The sequence below is a fragment of the Lissotriton helveticus genome, chromosome 1_2, assembly GCF_964261635.1.
Source record: "Lissotriton helveticus chromosome 1_2, aLisHel1.1, whole genome shotgun sequence".
In the NCBI taxonomy this organism is placed as follows: Eukaryota; Metazoa; Chordata; class Amphibia; order Caudata; family Salamandridae; genus Lissotriton; species Lissotriton helveticus.
The window spans coordinates 337,591,289-337,617,643 of NC_136058.1; the positions used below are offsets into that span (position 1 = coordinate 337,591,289).

Consider the following 26,355-nt stretch of genomic DNA (forward strand, 5'->3'; position numbering starts at 1 on the left):
AGCCGGGGGCACTCGGAGCGGCTACCCCAGGGAGAGCACAGAGCACGGTACATGAGAGTCGCGACTGCCCTTTGAACCCCCCCTCCCTACCTCGGATGTGAGGCGATATTTGCACCCCCGGACGGGGTCCGGTTCATTTCCTGAGGCCGGTGCACGGCGACGTTGGGACGGCGCTCCCCCTCTACTCTCCCGCCCCTCGCTCACATCACTGGGTCTGCACTAAAGGGCCTTGCACACGTGGCCTGGGCCTTGCCAAGCGGCCTGCAGACCACACGGCTCAGGCGGAGACTGTCCTGCGGCTCTACCGGCTCGATTGAGACCCCTACCTGGAGGCGGAGGCACTCCTGAGTGCAACGGTCACGCTCACAGCAGTTCACGGGGACTGGTCTTCCTTCACGCGGGTGTGCTAACACCGCAGACAGCAGGGAAGCATGGGGAAGGGAGATAGAACCCAAAGCAAGCTCCCCTTTTCACAGCGCCGGGTGCCAGTGCTTAGCCCCCAGGCTCGCCAAAACGAGGCGCAGCCGGCGGGTGAACAGCCGGAGGACAATGCGGATATTAAATCAATGCTTAGAACCATGGAATTAAACATGCAGGCGAATTTCACGGCGCTGGGTACGAAAATGGATGCCATGTCCTACAGAATGGACCGCATGGCGGAACGACTAGATAAGCACTCGGAGAGGCACGACATGGCGGAAAGGCGCATAACAGAGGTGGAGGAGGCCCAAACGGACTTGGACACGGCGAGACGCAGGGCGGAGACATTGATCAGGTCTTTGCAGGACAAAACGGAGGATTTAGAAGCAAGGTCCCGTCGCTGTAACCTTCGCATACTTGGCCTGCCGGAGACCACTCAGACCGGTAAAATGGAGCTATTCGTGGAAAACTTACTCACCAAGCTGCTGGGTGAAGGAGTGTTTTCAGCGATGTTTGTGGTTGAACGTGCACACCGATCGCTGGGTCCGAAGCCTAATCCGGGCCTCCCTCCGAGGCCGATCATTGCGAAGTTACTGAATTACAGAGACAGGGACACGGCACTCCGGCTGGCACGGTCCAAGGGCGATCTACACTTCGAGGGATCAGTGATCTCCATTTTCCCGGATTTCACGGCTCGGGTACAGGAGGCGCGCAAACATTTTGCGCCACACAAGAAACGACTCAGAGACATGGGGCTCGATTACGCCATGCTGTACCCGGCCAAGCTGCGGGTCAACAGGCAGGGCCACTCTCACATCTTCACGGACCCTGTGGAACTGCAAAAAGCCTTGAAGAAGTGGGCCCGAGACAAACCGGAGGATCAGTCAGAACGCCGGGAGGATGCTGATCAACGAAATATGGATGACCAGGAGTGACTTGGCGATGTCCACCTTGTGGCGTAGTAACTGCCGACGCGTCATCCTGCGACGAGAACTGTGAGGGTCGTGGAACTGGAGCAGCCCTACATGGACATGATGTCACAGATAAGCGGGGATGGGATACTGGCACTGTGATTGGTCATTTATTGTATTGGTATGCCCCTGTGGTATCTGCTTCGCTCCACGGGCCAATGACTGTGGTTGGGTTATGTTGGCTAAATTTGGGGTGGGTAGGGGGAGGTTGCCCTACACAGTTGGGGTATACTGATGTTGTTGTTGCTCAGGTTGATGTGACGTAATGTTACTGGTGGTGCGCGTCGGGGGGATGGGGCTCTGGGCAACAGAGTTGTAACTTGCTAGCTGAGACTGAGTTGGCTGGTTACCTTCGCCCACGAGCTGTTGGCTGATGGGGCGTTCGAACTGGTGTTTGGGGAGGGGCGGGCGGGATGGGGACCTGCATGGCCGAGTTGGGGTGGGTCAGCTGTGGGAGGGGGGTGGTATGTTGGGGTTTGGTTTCGAATTCATGCTGTTTTTGTGGATGATTGCCCCTGCGCTCTGCCGAACTTTGTGGAGGATTCCCACTGTGTGTGCTGCTCCTATTTCCCTTCCGATTAGCCTGCTGGAGTGCGCCACTGGGAATTACAAGACATTTCCACCCAATTTTATCGCAATATACCATGGCGGATAGAACGGATACTTATAATTTCACATCATTGAGGGGGTCGGAACCTGCTAGCTTGAGAGTTCCCACTTGGAATGTGAGGGGCTTAAATGACTTCAGAAAGCTCCGTAAAGTACTCAGTTATCTGCGCAGACATCACATAGATCTTGCCCTCTTACAGGAAACTCACTTGCCTCTGACCAGCAAAATGCTCACACACAGGGGGCTGGCGGGTTGTAGCGTGGCTGCGGGCTTCACGACACATTCTAGGGGGACTCTTACTTGGGTTAACCCCAGTTCCAAACTCACGTTAACACTCTTGGAATCCGACACTGAGGGTAGATATGTCCTCTGCAGGTGCAAGGGTAGGGGGCTTGACTGCATGGTGGTAAATGTGTATGGCCCTAACTTTGACTCCCCGGAGTTCTACACCACTCTAGCACAGAAATGCAGACAGTACGACTGTTCGGGGATGCTCTGGGGTGGGGACTTCAACCTGGTTCTTGATCCAAAGCTAGATAGATCAGCGGGTCCTCCCAGGAGTCCATCAGCGGCTGCCGCGGTGTTACAAACTGAAATGGTTCGCCTTGCACTAATGGATGTCTGGCGCAGCAGACACCACACTAGAGGGGGTTACACACACTATTCCGCCTTCCATGAGATCCACACGAGAATAGATTACTGGCTATTGACACAATTCTTAGCTCACAGGGTGAGGGATTGTCAGATTCTACCACGCACGCTGTCAGATCATTCTCCTCTTCTCCTGATTCTCGATCTCCCGACGCCTAGACTCCCCCCCTACACGTGGCGCTTCCCCCCATATTCCTTACTGGATGAGGTGTTTAAAGGGGAACTTGCGGATGAGATCCAGTCCTTCTTTGATATTAATGTAGGTTCGGTGGACGATTTTCAAACAATATGGGAAACCTTTAAGGTGTATATACGCGGGGTGGCGATGGCCAAGCACTCCAGCGTCCTTAAATCCATCAGACAGAGGCTCGACCTCCTAGAAACTCAGCTGGCGGAACTTGAACAGGCCCAGCAGGCTGACCCTAATGGTGATACGCTCGATCGGATTAAACTGCTGGTGTCGGAATATAATTCGGAAGCCGACAGGGAGGTCCAACATATGGGCAAGTACGCTACTGCGCGCTCTTATGGAGAGGGCGAGAGACCCGGCTCCCTGCTGGCTAACATTGCCCGCACTGAAAGGCGTCAGCTTGTGGTCGGCGAGCTGATATCGAGCACGGGAGTGGTCCTTACCGACGAGGAGCAAATACTTGCAGAGTTCCGACAATACTACTCCACTCTTTATGACTCCAAGTCACCTGGTATGGAGGGGGCGATAGACGATTATTTAGGATTTATCAATATGCCGCAATTGTCGAACGCACAGCGAGAGTTCCTCATGATGCCTATTCAGAGGGAGGAAATTGTGGACGCTCTAAACAGCATGAGATCCGGTAGTGCCCCGGGGGCAGACGGGCTCACGGTGGGCTTTTACAAGGCCTTCAAGGACCAACTGCTACCCTACCTGTCGACGCTGTTTGACGACATCTGTCTGGAGGGTTGCATGCCTCCTTCCATGCGAGAAGCACTCATTATTACCCTACTTAAACCGGGGAAACCCGCAAATGAACGGAGTTCGTATAGGCCTCTCTCGTTGATAAATGTCGACGCTAAACTGTATGCCAAGGTTCTGGCGACGCGTCTCGCCCTCTTGGCTCCGGAACTGGTAGCCCCGGAACAGGCCGGCTTCATCCCAACTAGGAATCTCACATATAATATACGTACAGTGTTGGGAACAATGCAACACGTGAAGCCGGAATGTAAGGCGCTGGCGGTATTCCTAGATATGGAAAAGGCGTTCGACTCTGTCGAATGGCCATTCATGTCGAGAGTGCTACGGAAGCTAGGACTGGGAGAGCCTTTCTTACAAATGGTGGGAGCATTGTACTATGAACCATCGGCTAGAATCCGCCTGGGGAACAGAGTCACGGAGGCGTTTGCGATACGCAGGGGCACCAGACAAGGTTGTCCTCTCTCTCCACTGCTGTACGCCCTTGTTGCGGAACCTCTGGCATGCGCTCTGCGAGAATACCATAGCCACGAGGGCATCAGCTTCCCAACCTACAAGATCTGCATCTCTACGTACACAGACGACACCCTCTTATACGTAAGAGATCCGGAGCACAACCTATCCTCTGTGCTACGTGAAGTAGTGCAGTTCGGAGCGTTATCTGGACTGAGAGTAAATTGGAATAAATCTGTGGCGTTTCCACTGACCCCAACGACGAGCAAGTTTGGGATGGATTATCCGCTGCAGTGGTCGGACGACCCGGTCCGCTACCTGGGTATACAACTGCACCCGGATCCTGACATTCTGGTGAGGGAAAACTATGGGGTGGCCTTTTCTAAATTGACAGACGATGTGGACAGGTGGTGCAAATTACCGTTATCCCTGTCGGGACGCATTGCCCTGATGAAAATGATTGTCCTCCCTCGGTTCCTGTTTCTGTTCAATAACATCCCGGTGACATTACCGAAGGTTTTTTTCAAGACACTGACGCAGGCCCTCACACGGCTTGCGTGGGGAGGCAAGCAACCGAGAGTACAGTGGCAAGTTTTAACGCTCCCGTACGACCAAGGGGGGCTAGGGGCCCCGGACCTGGAAAGGTACTATAGGGTCGCTCAAGCAACTCATTTACATACTTGGGCACACGGGGACCGCAATATCCCACATGTGGTACTTGAGACCCTCTTCACTGCCCCTCTCCCCCCGCCAGCCACGGTGTTTGAACCGGCTCCTCGTCGTGTGGGTACCCTGGACTCCATTACTGCGACGAACCACGCATGGCACTCACTGGCCCGAGGGCATGGGCACGACATACTGTATTCCCCGCTCACCCCTATAGACTGGGCAGTCTGGCTCTCACCGTTGCGAGAGAAGGGGGTCACGTGCGCGCTTCGGCAATTGGGTATACTTAAGCTGGGTGACCTATTCAAGGACGGGACTACAACCACCTGGGCACAACTGGTCCACTCCCGACCTCCAGCTACGTTGATGCAACGTTTCCACTTCCACAGGGTACGGGCGGCGTTGCGGACCTTGCTGGGTCCAACGATGCTAGAGCCTCCCGAGACACCAGAATTAACTTTTGTTATTAAACACTCGTCCCCGGGTCATCTTATCTCCCGGATGTATAGGTTGGGCCAAGCTGGCGGGAAACAGCCTTTCTCCAAGGCCCGGGCGGCATGGCAGCAAGATCTGCAAGCGACCATCAGCGACTCCATGTGGATGTATTGCTGCCGCAACACTAGGAGGGTGTCCCTTAATGCTCGACATAGGCTTATACATTTTAAATTCTTACAAAGAGTATATTATACCCCTGAGCGATTATGTAGATACGGCCTCCGAGACACACCGGAGTGCGAGCGCTGTCATGCCCAGGTGGCGGACTTCATGCATCTGGCGTGGTCCTGCCCGGGCATTAACAAATTCTGGGCTGACGTCTTTGCAGAGCTAGGTCAGATATTGGAGACTGAGTTGCCGATTGACCCAGCGTTGGCATTACTAGGTTATTCCAGACCCCTCCGACCGGCGTTACGTCGCATGGCAGACTTGGGACTAATCTTAGCCCGACGTGCGGTGGCGCGATGTTGGATGCGGGGACCTCTCCCGACCATAGGTGGCTGGTCCAGAGACATGCTATATGGGTGCACCCAGTCGCAGCTCTATAGCGAGCTTCTCCCACCAATCAGCAGACCCAAAAACTTCTGGGACTTGTATCTTACGTATGTGGCCCGTAGGGAGGATGCGGATTCGGTGCAGGAGGGGAGTGAGGAAGAGTGCACTGGGTTTCCCGATCCAATGTGAAGAGATAGAGTGGGTCATGAGGGTCCGAGTGCTCGAATGGGCGAATCCACGAGGACCTTGAGTGCTTGATGGAGGCGTCTCCCCCGAGAACTACTGGTTGCAGGTCATGCATAGTGGGGATTGCTCTGGGGGGAGGGAGTCACAACGGAGTGGGACAGACATAGAGGAGGGCGGAGACAGGGCGGACAGGGCATGGAGGCGCTAAGGTTCTGGGAGGGGGGCAGAGGTACACACAGGGGCAGGTAGAGTGGGGGGTGGAGTTGGGGGGGGAAGTTCTAAGGGGCGGTTAGTGTTGGGTTAGAGGTTCGGACAGGCATACCACACCACTACATCTAATTCCACACAGACATTGAGTGTGCACCAACATGGGTGGGTGAGACCGAGACAGGGAATTCGAGTTACCTTTGTCACGTTAGTTCCGCTACATGAAGGCGGCATAGAGGCTACTGACCATTGGGAGGCGGCGGGTCCGCTTCGTCGAATGCTCATACTGTGATTGTATTGTTGTTCTTTTACGTTGCTGCCGGCCCCAGGGTTGTAGGCGTGGAGCTGTGTGTATGTGCTGACACCGAATAAAAGTTTATAACCCAAAAAAAAAAAAAAAAAAACACGTTTTGGGACCCCCCTTTTTTCTCGACCCCCCCTGGACGAACCCCCCCCCCCCCATTTTCAGGGGCTGCTCAGAAACAAAATGTGCCATTTTCCTGAAAATTTCAGCCAATTCCGTCCACCATCGCCAAAGTTATTAGACATAGAATTTTCAAAAAACCCATAGAGAAAAAATCCTAACTATATATACCTACTGGCGACCGCCAGTAGGTAATATATATATATAAATATATATATTGATAGTTAGAAAGATAGCTGGATAGACAGATCGATAGATAGATATTTATTTCAATGAAATAATTTCTTGATAATACTGATTGTTTTTGGCTAGGAATTTCTGTATTGAAATATTTAGGAAAAAAGATGACTTGTCCTAACCAAAAGCAGCACATCTGCCTATTACAATACTGTGAATTGATCGATGGTATGCCTTAACCCCAAGGAGGTGAGCACTGTTTAACAGGTGCCAATAAGTCCTCGTTAGTATAGTGGTCAGTATCCCCGCCTGTCACGCGGGAGACCGGGGTTCAATTCCCAGATGGGGAGGCGATTCCTTTTATTCACACAATTAAATAAAATGATGAACTTTCTAACATTATAAAATATATCTGTCATTATCCTTGCCTATTCCGATTGAGAAAAAAGGTTGAATTCACTGATGAACAAAATGCTTACTGATGTGTTAACTGAAATTCATAATATGCTCTGAATATTTCAATATGCACAGGCGTACCATCAAAAACACTTTACATCTGCATTCTCTTGGAAAATGAGATGAAGCAGTGTTGAATCCTAGGCTGCTGTTCCACTCGATTGGCACAATTTACAAGTAGAATGACTGCTTTTAGTTAGTAGTGACCCCTGGTGGCTAATAGTTATAAGCTGCAAATGGTAAAGTGAGCTGATTATATAGATATATATATATAAATATATATATTGATAGTTAGAAAGATAGCTAGATAGACACATCGATAGATAGATATTTATTTCAATGAAATAATTTCTTGATAATACTGATTGTTTTTGGCAAGGAATTTCTGTATTGAAATATTTAGGAAAAAAGATGACTTGTCCTAACCAAAAGCAGCAAATCTGCCTATTACAATACTGTGAATTGATCGAGGGTATGCCTTAACCCCAAGGAGGTGAGCACTGTTTAACTGATGCCAATAAGTCCTCGTTAGTATAGTGGTCAGTATCCCCGCCTGTCACGCGGGAGACCGGGGTTCAATTCCCCGACGGGGAGGCGATTCCTTTTATTCACACAATTAAATAAAATGATGTACTTTCTAACATTGTAAAATATATCTGTCAATATCCATGCCTATTCCGATTGAGAAAAAAGGTTGAATTCAGTGATGGCCAAAATGCTTACTGATGTGTTAACTGAAATTCAGAATATGCTCTGAATATTTCAATATGCACAGGCGTACCATCAAAAACACTTTACATCTGCATTCTCTTGGAAAATGAGATGAAGCAGTGGTGAATCCTAGGCTGCTGTTCCACTCGATTGGCACAATTTACAAGTAGAATGACTGCTTTTGGTTAGTAGTGACCCCTGGTGGCTAATAGTTATAAGCTGCAAATGGTAAAGTGAGCTGATTATATAGATATATATATATATATAAATATATATATTGATAGTTAGAAAGATAGCCAGATAGACAGATCGATATATAGATATTTATTTCAATGAAATAATTTCTTGATAAAACATTGTTTTTGGCTAGGAATTTCTGTATTGTAATATTTAGGAAAAAAGATTACTTGTCCTAACCAAAAGCAGCAAATCTGCCTATTACAATACTGTGAATTGATCGAGGGTATGTCTTAACCGCAAGGAGGTGAGCACTGTTTAACTGATGCCAATAAGTCCTCGTTAGTATAGTGGTCCGTATCCCCGCCTGTCACGCGGGAGACCAGGGTTCAATTCCCCGACGGGGAGGCGATTCCTTTTATTCACACAATTAAATAAAATGTTGTACTTTTTAACATTGTAAAATATATCTGTCATTATCCTTGCCTATTCCGATTGAGAAAAAAGGTTGAATTCACCGATGGACAAAATGCTTACTGATGTGTTAACTGAAATTCATAATATGCTCTGAATATTTCAATATGCACAGGCGTACCATCAAAAACACTTTACATCTGCATTCTCTTGGAAAATGAGATGAAGCAGTGGTGAATCCTAGGCTGCTGTTCCACTTGATTGGCTCAATTTACAAGTAGAATGACTGCTTTTGGTTAGTAGTGACCCCTGGTGGCTAATAGTTATAAGCTGCAAATGGTAAAGTGAGCTGATTATATAGATATATATATATATATAAATATATATATTGATAGTTAGAAAGATAGCTAGATAGACAGATCGATAGATAGATATTTATTTCAATGAAATAATTTCTAGATAATACTGATTGTTTTTGGCTAGGAATTTCTGTATTGAAATATTTAGGAAAAAAGATGACTTGTCCTAACCAAAAGCAGCACATCTGCCTATTACAATACTGTGAATTGATCGAGGGTATGCCTTAACCCCAAGGAGGTGAGCACTGTTTAACCGATGCCAATAAGTCCTCGTTAGTATAGTGGTCAGTATCCCCGCCTGTCACGCGGGAGACCGGGGTTCAATTCCCAGACGGGGAGGCGATTCCTTTTATTCACACAATTAAATAAAATGATGAACTTTCTAACATTGTAAAATATATCTGTCATTATCCTTGCCTATTCCGATTGAGAAAAAAGGTTGAATTCACTGATGAACAAAATGCTTACTGATGTGTTAACTGAAATTCATAATATGCTCTGAATATTTCAATATGCACAGGCGTACCATCAAAAACACTTTACATCTGCATTCTCTTGGAAAATGAGATGAAGCAGTGGTGAATCCTAGGCTGCTGTTCCACTCGATTGGCACAATTTACAAGTAGAATGACTGCTTTTGGTTAGTAGTGACCCCTGGTGGCTAATAGTTATAAGCTGCAACTGGTAAAGTGAGCTGATTATATAGATATATATATATATAAATATATATATTGATAGTTAGAAAGATAGCCAGATAGACAGATCGATAGATAGATATTTAGTTCAATGAAATAATTTCTTGATAAAACTGATTGTTTTTGGCTAGGAATTTCTGTATTGTAAAATTTAGGAAAAAAGATTTCTTGTCCTAACGAAAAGCAGCAAATCTGCCTATTACAATACTGTGAATTGATCGCGGCTATGCCTTAATCCCAAGGAGGTGAGCACTGTTTAACTGATGCCAATAAGTCCTCGTTAGTATAGTGGTCCGTATCCCCGCCTGGCACGCGGGAGACCGGGGTTCAATTCCCCGACGGGGAGGCGATTCCTTTTATTCACACAATTAAATAAAATGATGTACTTTTTAACATTGTAAAATATATCTGTCATTATCCTTGCCTATTCCGATTGAGAAAAAAGGTTGAATTCACCGATGGACTAAATGCTTACTGATGTGTTAACTGAAATTCATAATATGCTCTGAATATTTCAATATGCACAGGCGTACCATCAAAAACACTTTACATCTGCATTCTCTTGGAAAATGAGATGAAGCAGTGGTGAATCCTAGGCTGCTGTTCCACTCGATTGGCACAATTTACAAGTAGAATGACTGCTTTTGGTTAGTAGTGACCCCTGGTGGCTAATAGTTATAAGCTGCAAATGGTAAAGTGAGCTGATTATATAGATATATATATATATATAAATATATATATTGTTAGTTAGAAAGATAGCTAGATAGACAGATCGATAGATAGATATTTATTTCAATGAAATAATTTCTTGATAATACTGATTGTTTTTGGCTAGGAATTTCTGTATTGAAATATTTAGGAAAAAAGATGACTTGTCCTAACCAAAAGTAGCACATCTGCCTATTACAATACGGTGAATTGATCGAGGGTATGCCTTAACCCCAAGGAGGTGAGCACTGTTTAACTAATGCCAATAAGTCCTCGTTAGTATAGTGGTCAGTATCCCCGCCTGTCACGCGGGAGACCGGGGTTCAATTCCCAGACGGGGAGGCGATTCCTTTTATTCACACAATTAAATAAAATGATGAACTTTCTAACATTGTAATATATATCTGTCATTATCCTTGCCTATTCCGATTGAGAAAAAAGGTTGAATTCACTGATGAACAAAATGCTTACTGATGTGTTAACTGAAATTCATAATATGCTCTGAATATTTCAATATGCACAGGCGTACCATCAAAAACACTTTACATCTGCATTCTCTTGGAAAATGAGATGAAGCAGTGGTGAATCCTAGGCTGCTGTTCCACTCGATTGGCACAATTTACAAGTAGAATGACTGCTTTTGGTTAGTAGTGACCCCTGGTGGCTAATAGTTATAAGCTGCAACTGGTAAAGTGAGCTGATTATATAGATATATATATATATACATATATATATTGATAGTTAGAAAGATAGCCAGATAGACAGATCGATAGATAGATATTTAGTTCAATGAAATATTTTCTTGATAAAACTGATTGTTTTTGGCTAGGAATTTCTGTATTGTAAAATTTAGGAAAAAAGATTTCTTGTCCTAACGAAAAGCAGCAAATCTGCCTATTACAATACTGTGAATTGATCGCGGCTATGCCTTAATCCCAAGGAGGTGAGCACTGTTTAACTGATGCCAATAAGACCTCGTTAGTATAGTGGTCTGTATCCCCGCCTGTCACGCGGGAGACCGGGGTTCAATTCCCCGACGGGGAGGCGATTCCTTTTATTCACACAATTAAATAAAATGATGTACTTTTTAACATTGTAAAATATATCTGTCATTATCCTTGCCTATTCCGATTGAGAAAAAAGGTTGAATTCACCGATGGACTAAATGCTTACTGATGTGTTAACTGAAATTCATAATATGCTCTGAATATTTCAATATGCACAGGCGTACCATCAAAAACACTTTACATCGGCATTCTCTTGGAAAATGAGATGAAGCAGTGGTGAATCCTAGGCTGCTGTTCCACTCGATTGGCACAATTTACAAGTAGAATGACTGCTTTTGGTTAGTAGTGACCCCTGGTGGCTAATAGTTATAAGCTGCAAATGGTAAAGTGAGCTGATTATATATATATATATATATATATAAATATATATATTGATAGTTAGAAAGATAGCTAGATAGACAGATCGATAGATAGATATTTATTTCAATGAAATAATTTCTTGATAATACTGATTGTTTTTGGCTAGGAATTTCTGTATTGAAATATTTAGGAAAAAAGATGACTTGTCCTAACCAAAAGCAGCACATCTGCCTATTACAATACGGTGAATTGATCGAGGGTATGCCTTAACCCCAAGGAGGTGAGCACTGTTTAACCGATGCCAATAAGTCCTCGTTAGTATAGTGGTCAGTATCCCCGCCTGTCACGCGGGAGACCGGGGTTCAATTCCCAGACGGGGAGGCGATTCCTTTTATTCACACAATTAAATAAAATGATGAACTTTCTAACATTGTAAAATATATCTGTCATTATCCTTGCCTATTCCGATTGAGAAAAAAGGTTGAATTCACTGATGAACAAAATGCTTACTGATGTGTTAACTGAAATTCATAATATGCTCTGAATATTTCAATATGCACAGGCGTACCATCAAAAACACTTTACATCTGCATTCTCTTGGAAAATGAGATGAAGCAGTGGTGAATCCTAGGCTGCTGTTCCACTCGATTGGCACAATTTACAAGTAGAATGACTGCTTTTGGTTAGTAGTGACCCCTGGTGGCTAATAGTTATAAGCTGCAACTGGTAAAGTGAGCTGATTATATAGATATATATATATATAAATATATATATTGATAGTTAGAAAGATAGCCAGATAGACAGATCGATAGATAGATATTTAGTTCAATGAAATAATTTCTTGATAAAACTGATTGTTTTTGGCTAGGAATTTCTGTATTGTAAAATTTAGGAAAAAAGATTTCTTGTCCTAACGAAAAGCAGCAAATCTGCCTATTACAATACTGTGAATTGATCGCGGCTATGCCTTAATCCCAAGGAGGTGAGCACTGTTTAACTGATGCCAATAAGTCCTCGTTAGTATAGTGGTCCGTATCCCCGCCTGGCACGCGGGAGACCGGGGTTCAATTCCCCGACGGGGAGGCGATTCCTTTTATTCACACAATTAAATAAAATGATGTACTTTTTAACATTGTAAAATATATCTGTCATTATCCTTGCCTATTCCGATTGAGAAAAAAGGTTGAATTCACCGATGGACTAAATGCTTACTGATGTGTTAACTGAAATTCATAATATGCTCTGAATATTTCAATATGCACAGGCGTACCATCAAAAACACTTTACATCTGCATTCTCTTGGAAAATGAGATGAAGCAGTGGTGAATCCTAGGCTGCTGTTCCACTCGATTGGCACAATTTACAAGTAGAATGACTGCTTTTGGTTAGTAGTGACCCCTGGTGGCTAATAGTTATAAGCTGCAAATGGTAAAGTGAGCTGATTATATAGATATATATATATATATAAATATATATATTGTTAGTTAGAAAGATAGCTAGATAGACAGATCGATAGATAGATATTTATTTCAATGAAATAATTTCTTGATAATACTGATTGTTTTTGGCTAGGAATTTCTGTATTGAAATATTTAGGAAAAAAGATGACTTGTCCTAACCAAAAGTAGCACATCTGCCTATTACAATACGGTGAATTGATCGAGGGTATGCCTTAACCCCAAGGAGGTGAGCACTGTTTAACTAATGCCAATAAGTCCTCGTTAGTATAGTGGTCAGTATCCCCGCCTGTCACGCGGGAGACCGGGGTTCAATTCCCAGACGGGGAGGCGATTCCTTTTATTCACACAATTAAATAAAATGATGAACTTTCTAACATTGTAATATATATCTGTCATTATCCTTGCCTATTCCGATTGAGAAAAAAGGTTGAATTCACTGATGAACAAAATGCTTACTGATGTGTTAACTGAAATTCATAATATGCTCTGAATATTTCAATATGCACAGGCGTACCATCAAAAACACTTTACATCTGCATTCTCTTGGAAAATGAGATGAAGCAGTGGTGAATCCTAGGCTGCTGTTCCACTCGATTGGCACAATTTACAAGTAGAATGACTGCTTTTGGTTAGTAGTGACCCCTGGTGGCTAATAGTTATAAGCTGCAACTGGTAAAGTGAGCTGATTATATAGATATATATATATATACATATATATATTGATAGTTAGAAAGATAGCCAGATAGACAGATCGATAGATAGATATTTAGTTCAATGAAATAATTTCTTGATAAAACTGATTGTTTTTGGCTAGGAATTTCTGTATTGTAAAATTTAGGAAAAAAGATTTCTTGTCCTAACGAAAAGCAGCAAATCTGCCTATTACAATACTGTGAATTGATCGCGGCTATGCCTTAATCCCAAGGAGGTGAGCACTGTTTAACTGATGCCAATAAGACCTTGTTAGTATAGTGGTCTGTATCCCCGCCTGTCACGCGGGAGACCGGGGTTCAATTCCCCGACGGGGAGGCGATTCCTTTTATTCACACAATTAAATAAAATTATGTACTTTTTAACATTGTAAAATATATCTGTCATTATCCTTGCCTATTCCGATTGAGAAAAAAGGTTGAATTCACCGATGGACTTAATGCTTACTGATGTGTTAACTGAAATTCATAATATGCTCTGAATATTTCAATATGCACAGGCGTACCATCAAAAACACTTTACATCGGCATTCTCTTGGAAAATGAGATGAAGCAGTGGTGAATCCTAGGCTGCTGTTCCACTCGATTGGCACAATTTACAAGTAGAATGACTGCTTTTGGTTAGTAGTGACCCCTGGTGGCTAATAGTTATAAGCTGCAAATGGTAAAGTGAGCTGATTATATAGATATATATATATATATAAATATATATATTGATAGTTAGAAAGATAGCTGGATAGACAGATCGATAGATAGATATTTATTTCAATGAAATAATTTCTTGATTATACTGATTGTTTTTGGCTAGGAATTTCTGTATTGAAATATTTAGGAAAAAAGATGACTTGTCCTAACCAAAAGCAGCACATCTGCCTATTACAATACTGTGAATTGATCGAGGGTATGCCTTAACCCCAAGGAGGTGAGCACTTTTTAGCTGATGCCAATAAGTCCTCGTTAGTATAGTGGTCAGTATCCCTGCCTGTCACGCCGGAGACCGGGGTTCAATTCCCCGACGGGGAGGCGGTTCCTTTTATTCACACAATTAAATAAAATGATGTACTTTTTAACATTGTAAAATATATCTGTCATTATCCTTGCCTATTCCGATTGAGAAAAAAGGTTGAATTCACCGATGGACAAAATGCTTACTGATGTGTTAACTGAAATTCATAATATGCTCTGAATATTTCAATATGCACAGGCGTACCATCAAAAACACTTTACATCTGCATTCTCTTGGAAAATGAGATGAAGCAGTGGTGAATCCTAGGCTGCTGTTCCACTCGATTGGCACAATTTACAAGTAGAATGACTGCTTTTGGTTAGTAGTGACCCCTGGTGGCTAATAGTTATAAGCTGCAAATGGTAAAGTGAGCTGATTATATAGATATATATATATAAATATATATATTGATAGTTAGAAAGATACCAGATAGACAGATCGATAGATAGATATTTATTTCAATGAAATAATTTCTTGATAAAACTGATTGTTTTTGGCTAGGAATTTCTGTATTGTAATATTTAGGAAAAATGATTTCTTGTCCTAACGAAAAGCAGCAAATCTGCCTATTACAATACTGTGAATTGATCAAGGGTATGCCTTAACCCCAAGGAGGTGAGCACTGTTTAACTGATGCCAATAAGTCCTCGTTAGTATAGTGGTCAGTATCCCCTCCTGTCACGCGGGAGACCAGGGTTCAATTCCCCGACGGGGAGGCGATTCCTTTTATTCACACAATTAAATAAAATTATGTACTTTCTAACATTGTAAAATATATCTGTCATTATCCTTGCCTATTCCGATTGAGAAAAAAGGTTGAATTCACTGATGAACAAAATGCTTACTGATGTGTTAACTGAAATTCATAATATGCTCTGAATATTTCAATATGCACAGGCGTACCATCAAAAACACTTTACATCTGCATTCTCTTGGAAAATGAGATGAAGCAGTGGTGAATCCTAGGCTGCTGTTCCACTCGATTGGCACAATTTACAAGTAGAATGACTGCTTTTGGTTAGTAGTGACCCCTGGTGGCTAATAGTTATAAGCTGCAAATGGTAAAGTGAGCTGATTATATATATATATATATATATATAAATATATATATTGATAGTTAGAAAGATAGCTAGATAGACAGATCGATAGATAGATATTTATTTCAATGAAATAATTTCTTGATAATACTGATTGTTTTTGGCTAGGAATTTCTGTATTGAAATATTTAGGAAAAAAGATGACTTGTCCTAACCAAAAGCAGCACATCTGCCTATTACAATACGGTGAATTGATCGAGGGTATGCCTTAACCCCAAGGAGGTGAGCACTGTTTAACCGATGCCAATAAGTCCTCGTTAGTATAGTGGTCAGTATCCCCGCCTGTCACGCGGGAGACCGGGGTTCAATTCCCAGACGGGGAGGCGATTCCTTTTATTCACACAATTAAATAAAATGATGAACTTTCTAACATTGTAAAATATATCTGTCATTATCCTTGCCTATTCCGATTGAGAAAAAAGGTTGAATTCACTGATGAACAAAATGCTTACTGATGTGTTAACTGAAATTCATAATATGCTCTGAATATTTCAATATGCACAGGCGTACCATCAAAAACACTTTACATCTGCATTCTCTTGGAAAATGAGATGAAGCAGTGGTGAATCCTAGGCTGCTGTTCCACTCGATTGGCACAATTTACAAGTAGAATGACTGCTTTTGGTTAGTAGTGACCCCTGGTGGCTAATAGTTATAAGCTGCAAATGGTAAAGTGAGCTGATTATATATATATATATATATATATAAATATATATATTGATAGTTAGAAAGATAGCTAGATAGACAGATCGATAGATAGATATTTATTTCAATGAAATAATTTCTTGATAATACTGATTGTTTTTGGCTAGGAATTTCTGTATTGAAATATTTAGGAAAAAAGATGACTTGTCCTAACCAAAAGCAGCACATCTGCCTATTACAATACGGTGAATTGATCGAGGGTATGCCTTAACCCCAAGGAGGTGAGCACTGTTTAACTGATGCTAATAAGTCCTCGTTAGTATAGTGGTCAGTATCCCCTCCTGTCACGCGGGAGACCGGGGTTCAATTCCCCGACGGGGAGGCGATTCCTTTTATTCACACAATTAAATAAAATGATGTACTTTCTAACATTGTAAAATATATCTGTCATTATCCATGCCTATTCCGATTGAGAAAAAAGGTTGAATTCAGTGATGGCCAAAATGCTTACTGATGTGTTAACTGAAATTCAGAATATGCTCTGAATATTTCAATATGCACAGGCGTACCATCAAAAACACTTTACATTTGCATTCTCTTGGAAAATGAGATGAAGCAGTGGTGAATCCTAGGCTGCTGTTCCACTCGATTGGCACAATTTACAAGTAGAATGACTGCTTTTGGTTAGTAGTGACCCCTGGTGGCTAATAGTTATAAGCTGCAAATGGTAAAGTGAGCTGATTATATATATATATATATATATATAAATATATATATTGATAGTTAGAAAGATAGCTAGATAGACAGATCGATAGATAGATATTTATTTCAATGAAATAATTTCTTGATAATACTGATTGTTTTTGGCTAGGAATTTCTGTATTGAAATATTTAGGAAAAAAGATGACTTGTCCTAACCAAAAGCAGCACATCTGCCTATTACAATACGGTGAATTGATCGAGGGTATGCCTTAACCCCAAGGAGGTGAGCACTGTTTAACCGATGCCAATAAGTCCTCGTTAGTATAGTGGTCAGTATCCCCGCCTGTCACGCGGGAGACCGGGGTTCAATTCCCAGACGGGGAGGCGATTCCTTTTATTCACACAATTAAATAAAATGATGAACTTTCTAACATTGTAAAATATATCTGTCATTATCCTTGCCTATTCCGATTGAGAAAAAAGGTTGAATTCACTGATGAACAAAATGCTTACTGATGTGTTAACTGAAATTCATAATATGCTCTGAATATTTCAATATGCACAGGCGTACCATCAAAAACACTTTACATCTGCATTCTCTTGGAAAATGAGATGAAGCAGTGGTGAATCCTAGGCTGCTGTTCCACTCGATTGGCACAATTTACAAGTAGAATGACTGCTTTTGGTTAGTAGTGACCCCTGGTGGCTAATAGTTATAAGCTGCAACTGGTAAAGTGAGCTGATTATATAGATATATATATATATAAATATATATATTGATAGTTAGAAAGATAGCCAGATAGACAGATCGATAGATAGATATTTAGTTCAATGAAATAATTTCTTGATAAAACTGATTGTTTTTGGCTAGGAATTTCTGTATTGTAAAATTTAGGAAAAAAGATTTCTTGTCCTAACGAAAAGCAGCAAATCTGCCTATTACAATACTGTGAATTGATCGCGGCTATGCCTTAATCCCAAGGAGGTGAGCACTGTTTAACTGATGCCAATAAGTCCTCGTTAGTATAGTGGTCCGTATCCCCGCCTGGCACGCGGGAGACCGGGGTTCAATTCCCCGACGGGGAGGCGATTCCTTTTATTCACACAATTAAATAAAATGATGTACTTTTTAACATTGTAAAATATATCTGTCATTATCCTTGCCTATTCCGATTGAGAAAAAAGGTTGAATTCACCGATGGACTAAATGCTTACTGATGTGTTAACTGAAATTCATAATATGCTCTGAATATTTCAATATGCACAGGCGTACCATCAAAAACACTTTACATCTGCATTCTCTTGGAAAATGAGATGAAGCAGTGGTGAATCCTAGGCTGCTGTTCCACTCGATTGGCACAATTTACAAGTAGAATGACTGCTTTTGGTTAGTAGTGACCCCTGGTGGCTAATAGTTATAAGCTGCAAATGGTAAAGTGAGCTGATTATATAGATATATATATATATATAAATATATATATTGTTAGTTAGAAAGATAGCTAGATAGACAGATCGATAGATAGATATTTATTTCAATGAAATAATTTCTTGATAATACTGATTGTTTTTGGCTAGGAATTTCTGTATTGAAATATTTAGGAAAAAAGATGACTTGTCCTAACCAAAAGTAGCACATCTGCCTATTACAATACGGTGAATTGATCGAGGGTATGCCTTAACCCCAAGGAGGTGAGCACTGTTTAACTAATGCCAATAAGTCCTTGTTAGTATAGTGGTCAGTATCCCCGCCTGTCACGCGGGAGACCGGGGTTCAATTCCCAGACGGGGAGGCGATTCCTTTTATTCACACAATTAAATAAAATGATGAACTTTCTAACATTGTAATATATATCTGTCATTATCCTTGCCTATTCCGATTGAGAAAAAAGGTTGAATTCACTGATGAACAAAATGCTTACTGATGTGTTAACTGAAATTCATAATATGCTCTGAATATTTCAATATGCACAGGCGTACCATCAAAAACACTTTACATCTGCATTCTCTTGGAAAATGAGATGAAGCAGTGGTGAATCCTAGGCTGCTGTTCCACTCGATTGGCACAATTTACAAGTAGAATGACTGCTTTTGGTTAGTAGTGACCCCTGGTGGCTAATAGTTATAAGCTGCAACTGGTAAAGTGAGCTGATTATATAGATATATATATATATATACATATATATATTGATAGTTAGAAAGATAGCCAGATAGACAGATCGATAGATAGATATTTAGTTCAATGAAATAATTTCTTGATAAAACTGATTGTTTTTGGCTAGGAATTTCTGTATTGTAAAATTTAGGAAAAAAGATTTCTTGTCCTAACGAAAAGCAGCAAATCTGCCTATTACAATACTGTGAATTGATCGCGGCTATGCCTTAATCCCAAGGAGGTGAGCACTGTTTAACTGATGCCAATAAGACCTCGTTAGTATAGTGGTCTGTATCCCCGCCTGTCACGCGGGAGACCGGGGTTCAATTCCCCGACGGGGAGGCGATTCCTTTTATTCACACAATTAAATAAAATGATGTACTTTTTAACATTGTAAAATATATCTGTCATTATCCTTGCCTATTCCGATTGAGAAAAAAGGTTGAATTCACCGATGGACTTAATGCTTACTGATGTGTTAACTGAAATTCATAATATGCTCTGAATATTTCAATATGCACAGGCGTACCATCAAAAACACTTTACATCGGCATTCTCTTGGAAAATGAGATGAAGCAGTGGTGAATCCTAGGCTGCTGTTCCACTCGATTGGCACAATTTACAAGTAGAATGACTGCTTTTGGTTAGTAGTGACCCCTGGTGGCTAATAGTTATAAGCTGCAAATGGTAAAGTGAGCTGATTATATAGATATATATATATATATAAATATATATATTGATAGTTAGAAAGATAGCTGGATAGACAGATCGATAGATAGATATTTATTTCAATGAAATAATTTCTTGATTATACTGATTGTTTTTGGCTAGGAATTTCTGTATTGAAATATTTAGGAAAAAAGATGACTTGTCCTAACCAAAAGCAGCACATCTGCCTATTACAATACTGTGAATTGATCGAGGGTATGCCTTAACCCCAAGGAGGTGAGCACTTTTTAGCTGATGCCAATAAGTCCTCGTTAGTATAGTGGTCAGTATCCCTGCCTGTCACGCGGGAGACCGGGGTTCAATTCCCCGACGGGGAGGCGGTTCCTTTTATTCACACAATTAAATAAAATGATGTACTTTTTAACATTGTAAAATATATCTGTCATTATCCTTGCCTATTCCGATTGAGAAAAAAGGTTGAATTCACCGATGGACAAAATGCTTACTGATGTGTTAACTGAAATTCATAATATGCTCTGAATATTTCAATATGCACAGGCGTACCATCAAAAACACTTTACATCTGCATTCTCTTGGAAAATGAGATGAAGCAGTGGTGAATCCTAGGCTGCTGTTCCACTCGATTGGCACAATTTACAAGTAGAATGACTGCTTTTGGTTAGTAGTGACCCCTGGTGGCTAATAGTTATAAGCTGCAAATGGTAAAGTGAGCTGATTATATAGATATATATATATAAATATATATATTGATAGTTAGAAAGATACCAGATAGACAGATCGATAGATAGATATTTATTTCAATGAAATAATTTCTTGATAAAACTGATTGTTTTTGGCTAGGAATTTCTGTATTGTAATATTTAGGAAAAATGATTTCTTGTCCTAACGAAAAGCAGCAAATCTGCCTATTACAATACTGTGAATTGATCAAGGGTATGCCTTAACCCCAAGGAGGTGAGCACTGTTTAACTGATGCCAATAAGTCCTCGTTAGTATAGTGGTCAGTATCCCCTCCTGTCACGCGGGAGACCAGGGTTCAATTCCCCGACGGGGAGGCGATTCCTTTTATTCACACAATTAAATAAAATGATGTACTTTCTAACATTGTAAAATATATCTGTCATTATCCATGCCTAGTCCGATTGAGAAAAAAGGTTGAATTCAGTGATGGCCATAATGCTTACTGATGTGTTAACTGAAATTCAGAATATGCTCTGAATATTTCAATATGCACAGGCGTACCATCAAAAACACTTTACATCTGCATTCTCTTGGAAAATGAGTGGAAGCAGTGGAGAATCCTAGGCTGCTGTTCCACTCGATTGGCACAATTTACAAGTAGAATGACTGCTTTTGGTTAGTAGTGACCCCTGGTGGCTAATAGTTATAAGCTGCAAATGGTAAAGTGAGCTGATTATATAGATATATATATATCTATATAAATATATATATTGATAGTTAGAAAGATACCAGATAGACAGATCGATAGATAGATATTTATTTCAATGAAATAATTTCTTGATAAAACTGATTGTTTTTGGCTAGGAATTTCTGTATTGTAATATTTAGGAAAAATGATTTCTTGTCCTAACGAAAAGCAGCAAATCTGCCTATTACAATACTGTGAATTGATCGAGGGTATGCCTTAACCCCAAGGAGGTGAGCACTGTTTAACTGATGCCAATAAGTCCTCGTTAGTATAGTGGTCAGTATCCCCTCCTGTCACGCGTGAGACCAGGGTTCAATTCCCCGACGGGGAGGCGATTCCTTTTATTCACACAATTAAATAAAATGATGTACTTTCTAACATTGTAAAATATATCTGTCATTATCCTTGCCTATTCCGATTGAGAAAAAAGGTTGAATTCACTGATGAACAAAATGCTTACTGATGTGTTAACTGAAATTCATAATATGCTCTGAATATTTCAATATGCAGAGGCGTACCATCAAAAACACTTTACATCTGCATTCTCTTGGAAAATGAGATGAAGCAGTGGTGAATCCTAGGCTGCTGTTCCACTCGATTGGCACAATTTACAAGTAGAATGACTGCTTTTGGTTAGTAGTGACCCCTGGTGGCTAATAGTTATAAGCTGCAAATGGTAAAGTGAGCTGATTATATAGATATATATATATATATAAATATATATATTGATAGTTAGAAAGATAGCCAGATAGACAGATCGATAGATAGATATTTATTTCAATGAAATAATTTCTTGATAAAACTGATTGTTTTTGGCTAGGAATTTCTGTATTGTAATATTTAGGAAAAAAGATTTCTTGTCCTAACGAAAAGCAGCAAATCTGCCTATTACAATACTGTGAATTGATCGAGGGTATGCCTTAACCCCAAGGAGGTGAGCACTGTTTAACTGATGCCAATAAGTCCTCGTTAGTATAGTGGTCAGTATCCCCTCCTGTCACGCGGGAGACCGGGGTTCAATTCCCCGACGGGGAGGCGATTCCTTTTATTCACACAATTAAATAAAATGATGTACTTTCTAACATTGTAAAATATATCTGTCATTATACATGCCTATTCCGATTGAGAAAAAAGGTTGAATTCAGTGATGGCCAAAATGCTTACTGATGTGTTAACTGAAATTCAGAATATGCTCTGAATATTTCAATATGCACAGGCGTACCATCAAAAACACTTTACATCTGCATTCTCTTGGAAAATGAGATGAAGCAGTGGTGAATCCTAGGCTGCTGTTCCACTCGATTGGCACAATTTACAAGTAGAATGACTGCTTTTGGTTAGTAGTGACCCCTGGTGGCTAATAGTTATAAGCTGCAAATGGTAAAGTGAGCTGATTATATAGATATATATATATATATATAAATATATATATTGATAGTTAGAAAGATAGCCAGATAGACAGATCGATAGATAGATATTTATTTCAATGAAATAATTTCTTGATAAAACTGATTGTTTTTGGCTAGGAATTTCTGTATTGTAATATTTAGGAAAAATGATTTCTTGTCCTAACGAAAAGCAGCAAATCTGCCTATTACAATACTGTGAATTGATCAAGGGTATGCCTTAACCCCAAGGAGGTGAGCACTGTTTAACTGATGCCAATAAGTCCTCGTTAGTATAGTGGTCAGTATCCCCTCCTGTCACGCGGGAGACCAGGGTTCAATTCCCCGACGGGGAGGCGATTCCTTTTATTCACACAATTAAATAAAATGATGTACTTTCTAACATTGTAAAATATATCTGTCATTATCCATGCCTAGTCCGATTGAGAAAAAAGGTTGAATTCAGTGATGGCCAAAATGCTTACTGATGTGTTAACTGAAATTCAGAATATGCTCTGAATATTTCAATATGCACAGGCGTACCATCAAAAACACTTTACATCTGCATTCTCTTGGAAAATGAGTGGAAGCAGTGGAGAATCCTAGGCTGCTGTTCCACTCGATTGGCACAATTTACAAGTAGAATGACTGCTTTTGGTTAGTAGTGACCCCTGGTGGCTAATAGTTATAAGCTGCAAATGGTAAAGTGAGCTGATTATATAGATATATATATATCTATATAAATATATATATTGATAGTTAGAAAGATACCAGATAGACAGATCGATAGATAGATATTTATTTCAATGAAATAATTTCTTGATAAAACTGATTGTTTTTGGCTAGGAATTTCTGTATTGTAATATTTAGGAAAAATGATTTCTTGTCCTAACGAAAAGCAGCAAATCTGCCTATTACAATACTGTGAATTGATCGAGGGTATGCCTTAACCCCAAGGAGGTGAGCACTGTTTAACTGATGCCAATAAGTCCTCGTTAGTATAGTGGTCAGTATCCCCTCCTGTCACGCGTGAGACCAGGGTTCAATTCCCCGACGGGGAGGCGATTCCTTTTATTCACACAATTAAATAAAATGATGTACTTTCTAACATTGTAAAATATATCTGTCATTATCCTTGCCTATTCCGATTGAGAAAAAAGGTTGAATTCACTGATGAACAAAATGCTTACTGATGTGTTAACTGAAAGTCATAATATGCTCTGAATATTTCAATATGCAGAGGCGTACCATCAAAAACACTTTACATCTGCATTCTCTTGGAAAATGAGATGAAGCAGTGGTGAATCCTAGGCTGCTGTTCCACTCGATTGGCACAATTTACAAGTAGAATGACTGCTTTTGGTTAGTAGTGACCCCTGGTGGCTAATAGTTATAAGCTGCAAATGGTAAAGTGAGCTGATTATATAGATATATATATATATATAAATATATATATTGATAGTTAGAAAGATAGCTAGATAGACAGATCGATAGATAGATATTTATTTCAATGAAATAATTTCTTGATAAAACTGATTGTTTTTGGCTAGGAATTTCTGTATTGTAATATTTAGGAAAAAAGATTACTTGTCCTAACCAAAAGCAGCAAATCTGCCTATTACAATACTGTGAATTGATCGATGGTATGCCTTAACCCCAAGGAGGTGAGCACTGTTTAACTGATGCCAATAAGTCCTCGTTAGTATAGTGGTCAGTATCCCCGCCTGTCACGTGGGAGACCGGGGTTCAATTCCCCGACGGGGAGGCGGTTCCTTTTATTCACACAATTAAATAAAATGATGTACTTTTTAACATTGTAAAATATATCTGTCATTATCCTTGCCTATTCCGATTGAGAAAAAAGGTTGAATTCACCGATGGACAAAATGCTTACTGATGTGTTAACTGAAATTCATAATATGCTCTGAATATTTCAATATGCACAGGCGTACCATCAAAAACACTTTACATCTGCAGTCTCTTGGAAAATGAGATGAAGCAGTGGTGAATCCTAGGCTGCTGTTCCACTCGATTGGCACAATTTACAAGTAGAATGACTGCTTTTGGTTAGTAGTGACCCCTGGTGGCTAATAGTTATAAGCTGCAAATGGTAAAGTGAGCTGATTATATAGATATATATATATATATATAAATATATATATTGATAGTTAGAAAGATAGCCAGATAGACAGATCGATAGATAGATATTTATTTCAATGAAATAATCTCTTGATAAAACTGATTGTTTTTGGCTAGGAATTTCTGTATTGTAATATTTAGGAAAAAATATTTCTTGTCCTAACCAAAAGCAGCACATCTGCCTATTACAATACTGTGAATTGATCGAGGGTATGCCTTAACCCCAAGGAGGTGAGCACTGTTTAACTGATGCCAATAAGTCCTCGTTAGTATAGTGGTCAGTATCCCCTCCTGTCACGCGGGAGACCGGGGTACAATTCCCCGACGGGGAGGCGATTCCTTTTATTCACACAATTAAATAAAATGATGTACTTTCTAACATTGTAAAATATATCTGTCATTATACATGCCTATTCCGATTGAGAAAAAAGGTTGAATTCAGTGATGGCCAAAATGCTTACTGATGTGTTAACTGAAATTCAGAATATGCTCTGAATATTTCAATATGCACAGGCGTACCATCAAAAACACTTTACATCTGCATTCTCTTGGAAAATGAGATGAAGCAGTGGTGAATCCTAGGCTGCTGTTCCACTCGATTGGCACAATTTACAAGTAGAATGACTGCTTTTGGTTAGTAGTGACCCCTGGTGGCTAATAGTTATAAGCTGCAAATGGTAAAGTGAGCTGATTATATAGATATATATATATATAAATATATATATTGATAGTTAGAAAGATAGCCAGATAGACAGATCGATAGATAGATATTTATTTCAATGAAATAATTTCTTGATAAAACTGATTGTTTTTGGCTAGGAATTTCTGTATTGTAATATTTAGGAAAAAAGATTACTTGTCCTAACCAAAAGCAGCAAATCTGCCTATTACAATACTGTGAATTGATCGATGGTATGCCTTAACCCCAAGGAGGTGAGCACTGTTTAACTAATGCCAATAAGTCCTCGTTAGTATAGTGGTCAGTATCCCCGCCTGTCACGCGGGAGACCAGGGTTCAATTCCCCGACGGGGAGGCGATTCCTTTTATTCACACAATTAAATAAAATGATGTACTTTCTAACATTGTAAAATATATCTGTCATTATCCATGCCTATTCCGATTGAGAAAAAAGGTTGAATTCAGTGATGGCCAAAATGCTTACTGATGTGTTAACTGAAATTCAGAATATGCTCTGAATATTTCAATATGCACAGGCGTACCATCAAAAACACTTTACATCTGCATTCTCTTGGAAAATGAGATGAAGCAGTGGTGAATCCTAGGCTGCTGTTCCACTCGATTGGCACAATTTACAAGTAGAATGACTGCTTTTGGTTAGTAGTGACCC

At 40.7% G+C, this 26,355-nt stretch overlaps 7 non-coding genes across 7 annotated transcripts; all 7 read left to right on the forward strand.

Annotated features, from left to right (window-relative positions):
* Window positions 1-7,682: 7,682 nt before the first annotated feature.
* Window positions 7,683-7,754, forward strand: TRNAD-GUC (transfer RNA aspartic acid (anticodon GUC)). Its single transcript has one exon. It is a non-coding gene; the product is annotated as a tRNA-Asp (tRNA).
* Window positions 7,755-9,790: 2,036 nt separating this feature from the next.
* TRNAA-GGC (transfer RNA alanine (anticodon GGC)) lies at window positions 9,791-9,862 on the forward strand. The gene has a single exon. It is a non-coding gene; the product is annotated as a tRNA-Ala (tRNA).
* A 2,740-nt stretch (window positions 9,863-12,602) lies between these two features.
* TRNAA-GGC (transfer RNA alanine (anticodon GGC)) lies at window positions 12,603-12,674 on the forward strand. Its single transcript has one exon. It is a non-coding gene; the product is annotated as a tRNA-Ala (tRNA).
* Window positions 12,675-18,225: 5,551 nt separating this feature from the next.
* TRNAA-GGC (transfer RNA alanine (anticodon GGC)) lies at window positions 18,226-18,297 on the forward strand. The gene has a single exon. It is a non-coding gene; the product is annotated as a tRNA-Ala (tRNA).
* A 2,040-nt stretch (window positions 18,298-20,337) lies between these two features.
* TRNAD-GUC (transfer RNA aspartic acid (anticodon GUC)) lies at window positions 20,338-20,409 on the forward strand. Its single transcript has one exon. It is a non-coding gene; the product is annotated as a tRNA-Asp (tRNA).
* Window positions 20,410-24,560: 4,151 nt separating this feature from the next.
* Window positions 24,561-24,632, forward strand: TRNAD-GUC (transfer RNA aspartic acid (anticodon GUC)). Its single transcript has one exon. It is a non-coding gene; the product is annotated as a tRNA-Asp (tRNA).
* A 1,336-nt stretch (window positions 24,633-25,968) lies between these two features.
* TRNAD-GUC (transfer RNA aspartic acid (anticodon GUC)) lies at window positions 25,969-26,040 on the forward strand. Its single transcript has one exon. It is a non-coding gene; the product is annotated as a tRNA-Asp (tRNA).
* The last annotated feature ends 315 nt before the right edge of the window (window positions 26,041-26,355 follow it).